The sequence below is a fragment of the Falco naumanni genome, chromosome 1 (genome assembly GCF_017639655.2).
Source record: "Falco naumanni isolate bFalNau1 chromosome 1, bFalNau1.pat, whole genome shotgun sequence".
NCBI classification, from domain to species: domain Eukaryota; kingdom Metazoa; phylum Chordata; class Aves; order Falconiformes; family Falconidae; genus Falco; species Falco naumanni.
In genome coordinates, this window is record NC_054054.1 from 15,438,845 (window position 1) to 15,453,876 (window position 15,032).

Genomic DNA, 15,032 nt, shown 5'->3' on the forward strand with positions numbered 1-15,032 from the left:
CTCGATTTCCGATTTACTCAGTTACCTTCTATATAGCAGAAGGTTTCTGAAGGGTTTACCAACACAGGCTTGAATCACAACTGTATTATTTCAGTTCTATAAAGCCCCACAGAAGCACTCCCGAGGAGACAGCAGGTATTTAACACACAACATTCAGCAGAAGGGAAATACATGGCAACCAGGGAAATAGGCTGGCATTTAACAACTTGGAGACTCAAAAGGCATTTTGCTTTGTGGGAAGAACATAGGTTGAGCAAACACACACAGTGTATCAGACAAGGGCACTATCACGTGGACTTTTCAAAGCAAGGTACTTGAATCTGATGTAGAAAAATAAAGGAAGCCACGAGGGGGTTGGTGCAGCATGACAGATTATTTTAGCTGCCTTGATCCAGAGGTGGCACATGGACATCTGGGATGAGCAGAACAAATGGTTTACAGCAGACGTGACAAAAAGCAATGCAGAGGGTTTCCAGAGGAAGGAAGAAAGGAGAGGACAAAGCACACAGTACAACAGACTGTAAGGCAAGCTGCAGGATTTGCGAGCACGCACAAGAAAACAGTCTTGTGTAAAACACAGCAGCGTGCTGTAGGCTTACGTAGTGGATGCTGTAAGAACTACTGAGCCTCAGGGACAGGCATTTTGGACATAAGGTAAGAAACTCATAACTCCTAGTTCCTAACCAAGATGTCTGAAATGCAAGGTAGAGGGGTAAAAATTCAGACTGCAAACGCAGTACCACCAACCAGCAACTAAGCAGAGAGACTCCTAAACACATAACGAACGAAGCAGGCGAGATGTGCAGAAACCCAAGAGTTGTACAAATAACACTGACGCCAATGACTGAAGCAAGCACCAGCCACGGGTGGGGAGAGGAAGCCTGGGCAGGGCTCAGAAGTAGGGCTGCACTGAAATGCGCAGGAGGTTGACGTGTGCAGGGAGTGGGAGCAAAGATGCAGGCTTGATAAGGGGACAGAGCTGCTGTAGGACAAGAGGTATAAAATACGTTTGCCAAGATATTTTCCACAATAAACACATGCTTCCTAAGGGAAAGACAAACAGAATATTCACAGGACACTGGAGACCTGGCTTCTGTTTTTTTCTCTGTCAGGAATTTGCCTTAGAACTTCAGGTAAGCCATTTTCTATCTCTGCATCTGAAATCCCTTCACCCTTAACCAACCTTCAGACAGTGAACTGAAATTTGGGCTGTTTCCTGTATCTCTTCACCGAACATCTCACGCAAAGAAAACCCATCTTCTTTGAGTAAGCAGTGTTACTCTAATATCACTCTCATTTAAGTAAGGTACTGTAATACCACAAAGGTATCATCATATAGATAATGCTTTAGATGTTTAAACAACAAGCAGATGGGCAAACAAGGGTTTTTATTAAGGGACCTTACCTAGCACTGCGACACAGATGAAAAATAGTAAAACTCAGGCAAAATAATTCATGAATATGAGCTCATGAAGTTACATCAGGCATAAAATCAAGTTGTATGACATAGTGACAGCACTAGTATCTATCAGCTGGTCTTTAAGTAGGCCTGCTAAACAACAAAAAGATAAAATTCTCAGCTAATCACAAAATGAAAACCTGCTTATCACACAATGTTTATTTTATGTCATATATATATAAACCAGATACACATGAGAAATATCAACTTAATCCCCATTTACATTTTTCCTCTGTACTGACTTGAGCACATCTCCTAAAGAAATATCATGCAGATAGCATGAAAATAAAATTAAAGTAGAAAACAAAAGTGTTTAAAATAATGATATATAGTATAAAGATGGTTTATATGCCCTTACAAATACTGGTATACTATCTTTTTGTGGGGCAAGGGGAAAAATGGTTATTTTCTGCTAGGAATGCAAGTACGATTGCTCAGTGCTCATACAATGTCCTTTGTACATCACAGAGTACTGCAATACCATTTTTAGGCTTCCACAGGCGGGTGCAGGCTATTAATATGACAAGTCAGCTCTAACGCTGCAAAATGAACCCCGCTGCAGAACTACCCTAAAGGCGGTTTGTTCTACGAAATTTTACACCTGTTAAGTTAACATTTTTCACTACTGCTTTCAAAAGCTAATGGGTTTACTAAAAAGAGGTTAACGTTTATGTATTCCAGGATAATTACTTGGGTCACATTCTTAAATATTGTGGAAATGTTTATTTGATTCAATCACTATCACACTGTGACTTCCTAAGAAATATTCCCACAACAGCAGAAGACTTCCGCAAGTCACCCTTCAGATGGTTTAGATAGCCTGCAATTATTACTTTCTGAACTACCTACTCTAGACCAAATAATTTCAGAAAACATAACAGCGAATATTCATCAATTTTTGAATCATGCATCTCTGAATACTAATGTACGGTACAAAATCTGTAAGCAGTTTTTCGAGTAAGCAAGGCAAAAGTCTTTCCAAAAAGCAAATGTCTTGTATTTTTCTTTTTTATTTTCTAAAAAAAATTAAATAACGACAGTTATCTTAAAGCTTACATTAATGGAAGCAACTTGAAAACCATTAAAACACAGACTGGATCAGCACTCAGACAAAGCCTCTATGTAGAGTGCAGCTATGAAATAATAACGAACAGGGTTTCAGTTTAAAGTTTATCATCTACGATAAAAGAAATGCCTTCAGAATTCCATGCAATCAAATATGGTACCTTTCAAATAAAAGCAAATTTGTCAAATAAGTTAGTAAAGCAAAGACACTCATAATGAATCAGTATGTTCCATTTGTGTAGCATGAGCCTTGTTCATGCCCCTCAACTTCAGAATCAAAACAAAAATCTACACATCTGAAATTGTTGCAGCTTTCAAGACCTCCAGGGCTCTTCAGGATCTCAACAAGGCGAGGGAGACAGTCCTGCAAAGAGGCTGGTGTTTTTGTGGTGCTAGCTCTCCAACTCCTTCAAGACCCCTATTGATCTGCTTGCGTAGTTTGTGTTTAGCTTAATCCAGCTGTTCCTTTTATCCGGTTTAATCACCCACAAGTGGGCTGGAAAGCAACAGAGTAGATATTGAATTCTCATCCCCCATGTGCTAAATGTGTTAAGATGAAAGTAATTTTTACATATGCCACCATTAAGTTCACTTATACGAGCTAATTTCTGCTCCATCTAAAATACAGAGTTACAAAAGATGCCAGGAAAACTTCCGGATCAAAATAAATAGTTAATAGGTACTACACAGTTACACACTAAGAAACAGAGATCTGCCCTATTCACAGCAGAGCCAGAGGAATATTTGAGTTTGCACTTTCCAGGTGCACTTTCCAGCGACACAATTGTCGCTACTTACCACAGAGTGACACATCCAAATGTACGCACAAAAGTACTTCAATATTTCCAACTCTCTCACCTACAAAATTTCTTTAATTCTCTGCTTTTATAGGCTTACAAAAGAAAATAAACCCAAAGTATTAATGAAATTCAATCTTCCCTCTTTCGATATTTTCTTGAACAAGCGAAATTCAAGAGTAAAGGAGGGGAGAAAACAAGCTGTTCTTATTTGGCCTATGATTTACTGCCAAAATGAGGCTGTAGCAGCAGTTGTGCCTTTCCCCATTTTAGAACTCCAGCACAATGATTGAGCCACTGGTCCCAAAAACTGCCTCGCTAAGATGAGCTCATGTGCAGAGCACTGCTACACTCTTCAAGGGGCCATGACACTTCCAGACATGTAAGGCTGCAATAGGAATGGGGTATAGATATTTCTTGTCAGTAATATTTCTGTTACTGTCTAAGGCAAAATTAGAAGATTACAGAAATTTGTGAGATATTCCACGTTTTATCTTCCTTCTAAAAATGATTTTTTCTCCCCAGTTTTTGAAGTCTAAGTCAGGAACTGCAAATCATTAATGAGCCTTCTACATTTCTGCTGTCTTGTTAAAATAGCAACTACTATGATCAAATGTTAAATTTTGTAAGAAAAAAAAAAAAAGCAGCATAATGCTGGAAGAGGATCCAAAGACTTTAATTCAAGCCCACTCATGGAAGCATGACAAGACTAGCTTAACAGTTCAGGGAGGTTGTATATTATTTTTTCTTTCTCTAAATTTGTCTTAAAACCTTCTGAGGAAAGGTATTCTGCAACTTCCCTATAAGCCACGTGATTAGGCTAGTGATTAGCCAGCCTTGAAGCTGTGGTTTTCCCTTTGCATTTAATCCAAACAGGAGTATTTTGCAACTGAGATGAGATGTTAGCACTCCCCCTAAGACATACAGAGCAATAGATCACCACCTTCTTACAGCAATCTCATGGCTATCGAAAGATCTTTGTTTCCCATCTCTGCTAGACTAAACAAATCCAGTGCTCTCAATCTTTCCTCATAGGTCATGTTTTCTAAATCTGTTGTCATTCCTCTTACTCTCTTTCCAGCTTCTTTCATAAAAACAGAGTGCCTGAAAACAGGTGCATTTTTCTTGCCGAGTTTCACCATCACTAAGGCCACTAAAATGGTTACTTCCCGCATCTTGCACACAACAGCTCTGCTAATGCAATGCTGCACCAGATCTGGCTTTTGGCAATGGCATTAGGTTGCTGACTCACGCTCGCTTGCATGCCACTAATGCCCAGCTCCTCTCCTGTGGCACTGTTGCTTTCCACATGTTCTTTTCTGCTTTTACCTGGGCAGCCAACTCTCTTTTTTCCTCTGCTAGAGCTCTACGCCCACTGCTACATACCCTGGGAAAGGTAAGGGAAAAGTCTAAAAGCCATTCTGGGTACACTATCTGAAACTGGAGTGTGCTTTAGGTCCCAAGACAAAGACATGATTGAGGAAGCCTAGCAAAAGGACAGGAAAGTGAGAAAACAGGAGTGGCAGGTAAAGACCCAACAAAGCAGAAGTTTGAAAAAACCCTCAACTTTTAAAATAGCCTCTCACTGAAGCACATCAAAACACATGTAAAATGCTCAAATTTTCCTTCTTCCTCCATAATGAGAATTAATACTTTGACTCACAAAATCGCAGGCAAAGTTATCTTCTCCCTGCAGGCTGCCAGAACAGCCAAGCCTTCTTCCAGGGTCTGAAAGGAGCTCTGCCTTGCAGGTCTGTACGTTGAAACCAGGATCCCTTTTGCAGCTTCTGGGCTGGACTAAGGGCTTAGATTTCTCCGTATTTCCTAAGCACGAAGATTACCTCCATGATGACAATGATACATGTAAAAAAGCCTTACAGCTTGGCACCTGCTTGAGCAAGCATGTGTATGTGTTAAACACTATGACCTGGGCATCCTTAATGCAGGGGACTCCACTAAAGTTCCTCTTGCTGCTCCTATCGGCATTTGTCAGCATAACCACCCATTTTACTGAAGTTGCTCCAGGTAACAGTAGTGAATGAGGGGGAGAAAAAAACCAAACATCTGGGCTGAATGGCTGTAATTCTACATTAAGTTTCCTTCAATTTCATAAACGTTATTTACTGCTCAACTCTGTCCTTCTCCTTTACCCACCAGCCTGTCAGACTGCACAAGAGCCAGCCCCTGCAACTCCTCTGACCTGGGCTACAGACCTTCCCTGCTGTAGGAAAGAGAAAGAAAACATGCTGCAGAATATCACCACTATTTTCTAAGGGAAGCCTCTTACCTCAAGATTATCTGGTCAGCAAACAGAACCTCGTTTTTTCTGCTTTCTGGTATAGCCCTAATGAAGGGCTTTGCGTCCTACAGCAAGAAATCACATCATCTGCCCATCCTAACCTCTCATTTGTGCTCACTGAGCTATGTAGTATGTTCCTTTCATCCAGCACCAAAACCTTCACAGGTTTTGTGAAATGGATGTTATCTCTGTAATCCACATAAGCTCTTTTAATTGATAAAAATAATAATAATAAAAATACTCCTTTTAATGGCCAGTGTATAAATAAAATTACTGCTAAGACTTGTCACAATGATTTTCCACATACAGAAAAGGATTTCTGTTTGACACGAGTTGTATCATACTATCAAGAAACAAACAGCATATACCTGAGGCTTTTATTTCACCATCTGCAGCTGATAGGTACTCTCAAATAAATCAGCACGGTAAGTACAATGATGAATCTCTTTCCAAATTTCAGTTTTCACAAAGCCTCTATTTCTTTCAGTTAAAAAACAAAAACAAAACAAAAAAAAAAGGAAAATGCCTGCTATTTAATGGAAATCAGAACAGCATTTTCATTTAAAAGGTCCATTTGCTACACAGTTGAGGGCGCTTTTTTTTTTTTTTCGGTAGCAGTTGACAACTGCCCAGCAACAGCAGCCTATGTTTGCAGTCACTATTTTAGGCTACGTCACATGTCAATTACATAACCTTGTTTTACTGCTCTTGAACTGATTCGAACAACCTGGGAAACAGATTAGGGCAGTCCCTCCCAGCCGGCCATCCGCATGCGACCGCAGGACCCGTTCCCCCTGCTGCAGCTCCCAGGGCTGCAGCCACAGCAAGTCCCGCTCTCCCAAACTAGTTACTTATTGCTAGACCCGAGACATGCGATAATTAACTTCCTCAGCTCTGTTTAAACCAGTCCAGTCTGACTATGGTAAACCTGGTTCCTCACACTGAGATTTACATGTAATGCAGAATAAGCTTATAAATGCCACAGACAAGGTACAGAACTTAGATATGAATATTGCCCCTTCATTTTATATACAAACCCCAAGCACTCTCTATTTTAGATACTGAATCTCTGGGTTTCCTAAAATTCATTCTGACTTCAGTATCTAGCTCCCTTATTACTCCACAGCTTCATTAATCTGACTGCATCATTCTCAGACAACATGCTTTTCAGCTGCAAAGGCTGTATCTGACAACTGCTGAAGCCAACAATATCGATCTATTAACATTATTATAGCGCGTGCTTATAACATAGGTATAGTCCAAATCCTCTGAAGCGAGAATATAGAGCTTTTCCTCCTTCATGATAAATTAAGAGGGTTAATTAAAATTTGTTTTGATTTTGGCAAATTATTTACCACATCTGGGATATTTCCTGCTTGCTTCTCATTCTCAATTACCTTCTGCTACTTCTAGATCCAGGACATCTTTCAGTGTCTTTACCCTTTTATATTACTGGATTAATTTACCTACCATTTTTATGATATTTTGGTAAGCCTCCTTACTTTCTACTCCCCCCTCCTTTTTCTTCAATAAAATTTATTTTCTAACCTTCTCCTTTATCTGCTTTCATCTTCAGCCTTTCATTCCTCTCCTGTTCCACAATTGTTTCTTCAGTCTTTTCATTTACCTTCTAAATATACTATTTCCTCCATTCAGCCAGTAATAGGTGATTCATAAGGCACATTTACACTGCAGTCAAAGGTATAGCTACAGTTCGTTTTGCATACCCAAGCAAAGTATATAAAAACTACTTGGGACACAGAAAAAAACCCCAGTCTCCACAGCATCGTTTTCTGCAGGGTCTACAAAACCCAGTTAGGGCTCTTTTAAAAGCATGGGTGCATCAGTTGGTGCTCAGATAGCAAGTATAGTCTACGAACTTCTGCAACACAGTATTCTTCTAAATCTTCTATGTGCTTTGAACCTTGTGTTTAACTGTTATTTAATTATAACATGTTATAATTAAACACTGTTGACAAAAATATTCTAAAATCCAGTGTGTTGGCCTGTGATCACCTGATCTTCTTCCTCTGTCTAATCTGAAATATGCTACTGATTCTTACTCAGCATCCCAGAGAAAGAGCTGCAGGTTATCCTTAGGTGGTGATTACGTCATGAACAATGACTATTAATGCTCTGCACATTAACTACCGCACATGGTTTCTCCCAGAAAGCCAAAGTCTGAAAGCACAGATGAACTACCAGTGCTTCCTCCAACAGTGACTGCAGATACAAAGCTGATTCCCCTTTTTTCCTGGGGGAGGGAGCAGGGAGGGCTGTGTCCCCTGATGCTTTATATAAGTAAGTTTTCAAATTGCCACAGTGTTACGCACTCCCTATGCGCATCTGAAAGCACAGACCCCAGAGCTGTGCCAATTTTGACATGGAGACTCTTTCCTGCTCCTTCACCTTCCCACAAAACTCGCTTTCACACTGGGCTGGGACCATGTTAACAAAAATAATTGGTATGGTCTGGTGATCCTGGCAAAGGAGACGAGAAGTTATAAAAATGGTTCTCACTCACTATTTTAAGCAGACTGAAAGGGCACTGATGAGAGGGATCAAGGAGAGAGAGGAAATTTGGCAAGGAAGCATGGGATGTTGCCCAAAAGAGGCTACTATTTTCTGCAGGAGAAACCATCCAGCAGGGATGAAACCTGTTAACAACAGCGAGACAAGTGAGCAAGAAAATACATGTAAATATCTCGTATTTGAGGTACATGTGTGCGTTTTCTTCTGCCATGCTTAAAACATGCTGTAGCATTTTGAAAGCCTCTCCAAGTGTGTGCCTGGTACTCCAGCTGTCCCATTATCCACAGGGGCTGAGCCACCAACACAAGATATGCCCCAAACTGGTACCAAAACCATGCCCAGTGCTCTCACCGTTATCTTCACAGAAGAGACAGAGTGCATACCAACCAACCACACCAACAGGTGGTCACGCAGAAGAGCTGAGGCCTCCTCAAATCCAGAGGAGCTAAGCAAGCTTTCAGTTCAGCATGTTGGAAGTCTAAACACGGCCACATGACTTATTATGCAGTAATTCCCTTTTATGTGGTCAAAGAAGTGCTGAACGATACTAGACAACACAGAAGAGGAATAAGAAAAGTATGTTATCTGCAAAGCATTTCTGATTCAGTGCAATCACACAGCATTGGAAATCTGCTTAGGAGGAAAGGCAAGGAAAAAATATCTGCAGACACCAAAATAATCCTATTATCGAGCTAAATAATTTTGTTTCTGTTTTGAAATTAGTTTTCAGTTCAACTGCTTTTAATTTTAGATTATAATTGATACAGTAATACAAAGAGTGAGAACTGGAGCTTTAGAGGATGTTGTTTTGACAAAATCCCACATCCAATATTTTACAGTATTTCCTTTCAACTGCAAGTTTCCAGATTTTCATTTTGGTTTAAATTTTAACTGAAGACTGATTTTGAAGTCTCTAGACGCTATTATCTGCAAAGTAGTACATATGATAGGTTTATAAGAGATCATATTGCATGCATGATGTCTACTTCTGCTTTCCCATGCTAAAAATCTGATAAGGCATTCTTGACATACTACAAATTTCATTGCACTTTAATGGAAAATTTCAATGTACAAGAATGTACAAGAAATGGCCCAGAAAGACCGGAAAGCCTTTTTAAAAAGCATCATGCAAAAATCTTAAACTGCAACCAAAATGCCCTGCAATTTTTGCTAATTAAAGTGGTAAACTGCTCTGTTACCTTTACATACATGATGTAGTATCCTGCTTTACAATTAGCTCACTGTTGCAACTGGATTTCAGGAAGTACACAGTGTAAAATACAATTTGTGTGAAATACCAAGTTCATTTAAGGGAATGTTTAAGAGTGTGTGTTGGGGGTCTTCTGTAATGTGGAGAACTAATCGGTAATGTAAGGATTTCTAGCTGACTCTATGGGCTCCCTAAGCCTTGCTCCTTCACTGAATACTCTTCTGAAAATACTCACTTCCATAAAAATATTTGTAAGCATATTTAGGGCTGAAGCCTGTTAACACTCTAGTCACTATTTCAAACCGCTTATTACTCTGCCCCACTATCCTACTGGTACATTCAGGCATGTATCAAACTGTCGTTGTAGTAATCATATGGAAAAGGTGAACTACAAGCTAATTTCTATTCTCATAGGACAGAGAGAAAAATCAAGGTATATCGCATTAATTCTATGTTTTGCAACTCCATTTTGTAATTTGCAATTCTGGGCCAACTCCTTCAATGAGATGCATGCTATTTATATAAGTTACTACTAAAAAAATAGCCAGTTTGTTTCACAAACTTTTCCCAGCTCTTGATCTCAGTGAAAATGTTGTTCAACTTTTTTTTTTTTTAATTAAAAAAGTAGCTACCCTTTGGTTTTTGCAAACATTTGGAAGTTCAAGTCTTCTATGCTCTTGCATTTAGCATGCTCAGCAGATCATAAATTTTATTCTGTGTGAATGACACATTATCTTCAAAGCATATTTTTCTCTTGCATTTTTCATGTACAGTTTACTACAGCTCAGACTGGAAATATGCTAAATTCATAATAATGAATATTATTATGAATAATATCAACAATTTGTAATATTGGCAGCACATACGTTGACAAGTATTTTCCTCTGGAACCCTGGTCAGTAATAATTTTCTTTTAAAAGCTGCAAGCAATACCATCACAACAGAGACTTTTAGCAGAATCTCTTGAGATCCCAAACACAGAAATGTTGACCAAAGTAATATTAGATGCTCAACAAAATGAACTTAAAGTTTTCTGCATGTTTGTTAGCTTCTTTAAAAGGAGTCTGTTTCATCCTTTGAAATATGTACATCTGCCTATTTATTTTCTGCGTTTTTCTCTCCATTCTCTGTTATTCCAGGTGATTCTGAAGAACCAGTCAAAAGAAAGAGGATGAGGGGAATAGCAGAAGACTTTATGATTATAATGAAATTTCACAGTACGTTCACTGTTAAAATACTGTAACAATCTAAAACAAGAAGTGTAAATTAAGTAACAGAAAGGGTATTACACCAATGATGATAGCTATGTTCATCTTTAAAGGGATGAGAGGGTCTTTCCAAGCACCCCCTTGAAGCAGGTGCAGAATTTCCAGGCTGCAGAGCCATGGGTCTCAGCCCTCTCCACCTCTGGAATTCAGGTCAGCTCTGTCCACAGTCCTTCACAAACCCCTGAACATGACAGGGCAACCCTCCCGCACCCCTAAAAACAGCTACTTCACCCTTTGCTTACTCGTCCAGCCTCACAGAGCAGCAAAACCACTGAAGAATCAAAGCTCCATCTAAATATCCCAAATTTTATTGGAGATCATCTTGAAAGTGACACTTCTATGGCCTCCTTCATGCCAGGCTGCAGCACTGGCACCAGGATTACCTCAAAGCAAGAGCAAGGTTTGCCTTTCACTGACAGCTGTCACACTGGGCACCAGACCCGCGCCTTCATTACTGCATCGTTTTATTAGAAACTGCAATTTGCTTTGCCACAGAACTAAATCAAGTAGTGATTTTTTCACACTGGAATCTTCCTAGGTCTTGAACAACTAAAGCCGTGCATGACTCAGTCTGCACCCAGCATTTTCAACATCTAGGAAGTTAGCACTGGGAGTTAAAAATAAAAAGAAAAGGTAAACTTTTAAAGCACAGCAATTTTTCCAGACACATAACTCATATGCCAGAGTGAAATCTTGAAGGGATCAGGCCTTTCCTTCATTACAAAGGAATGGATATTTAGGTAAAAACTCATATGCCAAATTTCAGCCAAAATTGTGGTGGCCACTGAAAACAAAACTGAAAAAAGAGACACAGGACAAGATAAAAAAGTTATCTAGGGGCATAAATATATGACCAAGGCATAAATAGAATTATTCCATTCTACTTTCAAAGATCATTCTACCTAATCAATAGAATTGCTGTTTCAAAATTTGTTTTGCTCAGTGAAAACTAAGAGACAATTAGTATATAATTTATATTCAGAATTCACCCCTAAATTAGGGTAACTGCTCCTTCATGGTATGTTATCCTCACCACTTGCATTCAATACTTTTAAGAAAAGCAAAACAAAACCCTCAGTCTATTCATATGTAACTTCACAAGGCGCATGTTTGAACACAGATTTGTTTACAATTCTAATTAAATTTTCATAATTAAAATTCTGGTAGTACTAAGCAGATTGAATTAATTTTAGTTTCCTGCAAGTAGCTATTTAATATAAAGTCATGTGAACTGAAATGTCATTGCTTACAAGAACTGTATGAACGGTATGAAAATCCTTTGGGTTAACCTTCATAAAATACAGCAATTTTCTCATTAAAGTGACAGAAGGTAGCCATTGCCAACGCTCAGTCTTTTCAGCACCAGCTATCAGATCTAAAGCTTGCAGGAGAGGTCATTGAGGCAAATGGATGATTGAGGGTGATGGTCACTTAGTGTAAAGCCACTGTATGAGCTTAACCTCAGTTTCATGTGGCTGACAAAGTATTTTTGTATTCCGTAAATGGTGGGTTTCACTACTGGCATCAAAATCAATTGTTTTATCTTTGAAAAATGATAGTGACTGAAAGCAACAGTCCACTTGTCTGAAACGTGTTTTGTAAGTAAAAGTGATAAAAATTGAATCAAGAAAACTGAAATTTTATTAAGGTCACTAACATTAGAAACCTGATCTGCCTTCTACTTATGCCAGATTTCAGTGTGATGTCGTGCACCCCAATTTATAATTATAGCGGATAATCCAGTCCTACGCTTTTCCTAAGACATCCCAGATTCTTAGCTCTGTTTTGCCTTCTTCAGAAGTAACTTTGAAACTGCTAGGCACCAGCATGAAAAGCCTCCCTGGAAATGTACACTCATGTCTGAAAACACACAAAGAAAAGATCAAAATGAAAATTAAAAGCAGATGCGCTTTATGTACTAAAAGGTTTTTCTACTTCGATAAGTGGATTATAATGAAGTGTGGCACCATGTTTCATACAATTTATTAATCCCATCCCACTTATTTACACTCTAAAGCAGCATAACGATTTCAAAGTTGGATCACAGCCAAAACTCACACAGAGAAATAATCAAGAAGTTATGTGGAAAGATTGGTCATTGTTGAGTTTCAGGGGTTTTCTAAAGAGACAGGTTGACTTTTAGTTAACCAGAAGACCAAAGATGAAGTACTTGTAACACAAGACGAAGTGCAAAAGTGAACTAAATTTTGAAAGGGAATAGATGCTATGAAAAGATAACCAGAACTTGACTTGCCCTGCCATTACAACTCTTCTAAGCCTGGAGAAGCTGGCACAGAAAACTTCTCTAAGCTACTGCTGATGCAACCAGGGAAACTAAATTTTTTCCAGACAGCACCTATTCCCTGGTCTTGAGGTTACCAATCAAGCTACATAACTCGGCAAAAAAATGGTAAGAGAATAAAACAAAATATTGCTGAAGCTCGGAAGGCATGAGTTTCAGGAGGACAAAGAAAAGCTAGAAAGCAGAGCACGTAGGTCATGGTGGGGAGAGTGTTATGGCCAGGTAATGCCTCTGCAAAGCTTCTCCAGCCTCTGAAAGAGGGCTTTCTGTCCCCACAGGCTTTCTTGAATGGCTTGAAGGTCCACACTTGCTCCTGCAGTAGTGTTTTTGGCAAGGCAAAGCTGAAACTAGTCCAAGGGTAAAAAGCCATTTATACCTGTACAAAGCAAGCAGAAGACTCTGCAGGGTTGGAATAACAATGCTTTACCTCTATTTTACCCAAGTTTAGATGTCTACACCAAATAAAATGGGAAATCAGACTGTAAGTGTAAAAAAGTGCTGGTTGGCAGTTTCCTCCTGGGTACAGCATACTCCTTCTGCCTCTAGGAGCACCCTCACCTCTTTTATTTCCAAGGTAATAGTCCCTGAAAATGTTGAGCCACTCAGCAGATCAGGAATACTTTAAATGGTGAAGTACAGAGATACGGAAATACTGTTGGAGATACACTCATGCAGGAAATGTATTTTATTTATTCACTGATGCACAGCGCCCAGTTCATTTTATCCACTACATTTCTCATCCACTAACCTCTCTCTCCTTCTATTCCTCACCTGAAAAAATGGTTTATACAGTAAGCAAGAAGTCTAGAATCCTGTTCATTGTTATTATTTGGCAAGATATACTTGATGAGAAGACCCTATACCAATTTTGCCATTAAGACTTTCTACAGTAAACTCCTACTGAGGATAAGCCACTGCCAAACACAGTCAGTTTACCACACTGGGAAGATCAGAGTATCAGAGGGACTACTGCTTATTTTCATCTTTTCATTGGAAGCAGGAAGAAAGAAGGAAGAGTTGTCAGTGTAAGTGTGGATAGAAAAATAATACAAAAGGCTGTACAGAAATTAGAAGCAAAGACAGGAAACAAGCAATAAAATTGCAGTTGGAAAAATGCTACTGCATGTACCAAGGGAGTAATCCAAAATAAAGTTAACCACAGAGCAAAACCAAAGCAAAATTTGGGAAGCATCAATGTTGAAAGACACTTAGGAATAAGAGGATAATCTAGATGTAGGAAGCAATGCGGCAGAGGAGAACTAAGCACCAATAACACCTCTGGCTCCTTCTGCAGGAGCATTACACGGTGGAGCTGGCTGGCATGGCAGTGCTCTCTTTATGCATTTCTTCTGCAGCCACACCTGGAATATTGTATGCAGTTCAGGCACTTCATTACTGGAAGATATAAACAAACTGGAGGAAGTCCAGAGAAGTGGAACGGAAATGATTAGAAGCCGGAGGGAGTGATTTACCAAGAAAATTTAAAGTAGCCCTTTACCCGCCTGTAACTTCTCTGATAATTACAGACGGGAAATGATAACAGCCTAGTTCAAGTCTCCAGTCACGTGCCTTAAAAACCCTTTTGCCTTGGGCACTTAAGCATGTGCCTAGTTTTAAGAAAAAAGAGCACATAAAGATTTTGACCTGATGAAGAGAATAAGATTAAGTAAGGAAAAAAATTTAGGCTACATACCAGTGAAATCCTCCCGGGAATGAATTGTGACTAACTGAGCTACCATAAAACATGGAGATTGTATTGCCTGAAATTTCACATTTTATTGCTGATAATGGAAAGAGTTATTCACATATGAAGTTTATTTTCCATGAGACAACTGGACTATTCAATATAAAAACCACTACCCACGTACACAAGTCTTTGCCACAAACATATAGCACCAAGTTACCTTGCCCAGGTAAAGAGACCTGACAAGCAAACATTTTTACCCCGGACTGTGTAAGCCTGGTGGAACAGTTCTGAAAAACAACAAATGATATCCCAGCAGGGAAGTAACTGTATTCTCCTAGCTCCTCATGCACCAGCATTGCTGGGAGGTGATTTTTAGGAAAGTAGCATTTTATATAACTGTTGAGCAGTCAGCA

General features: G+C 39.3%; 1 protein-coding gene across 3 annotated transcripts in view; it reads right to left on the reverse strand.

Moving 5' to 3' along the window:
• Positions 1-15,032, reverse strand: part of NR3C2 (nuclear receptor subfamily 3 group C member 2) — a 214,141-nt gene that overhangs the window by 60,193 nt on the left and 138,916 nt on the right. The gene's annotated exons all lie outside the window — the stretch shown is intronic.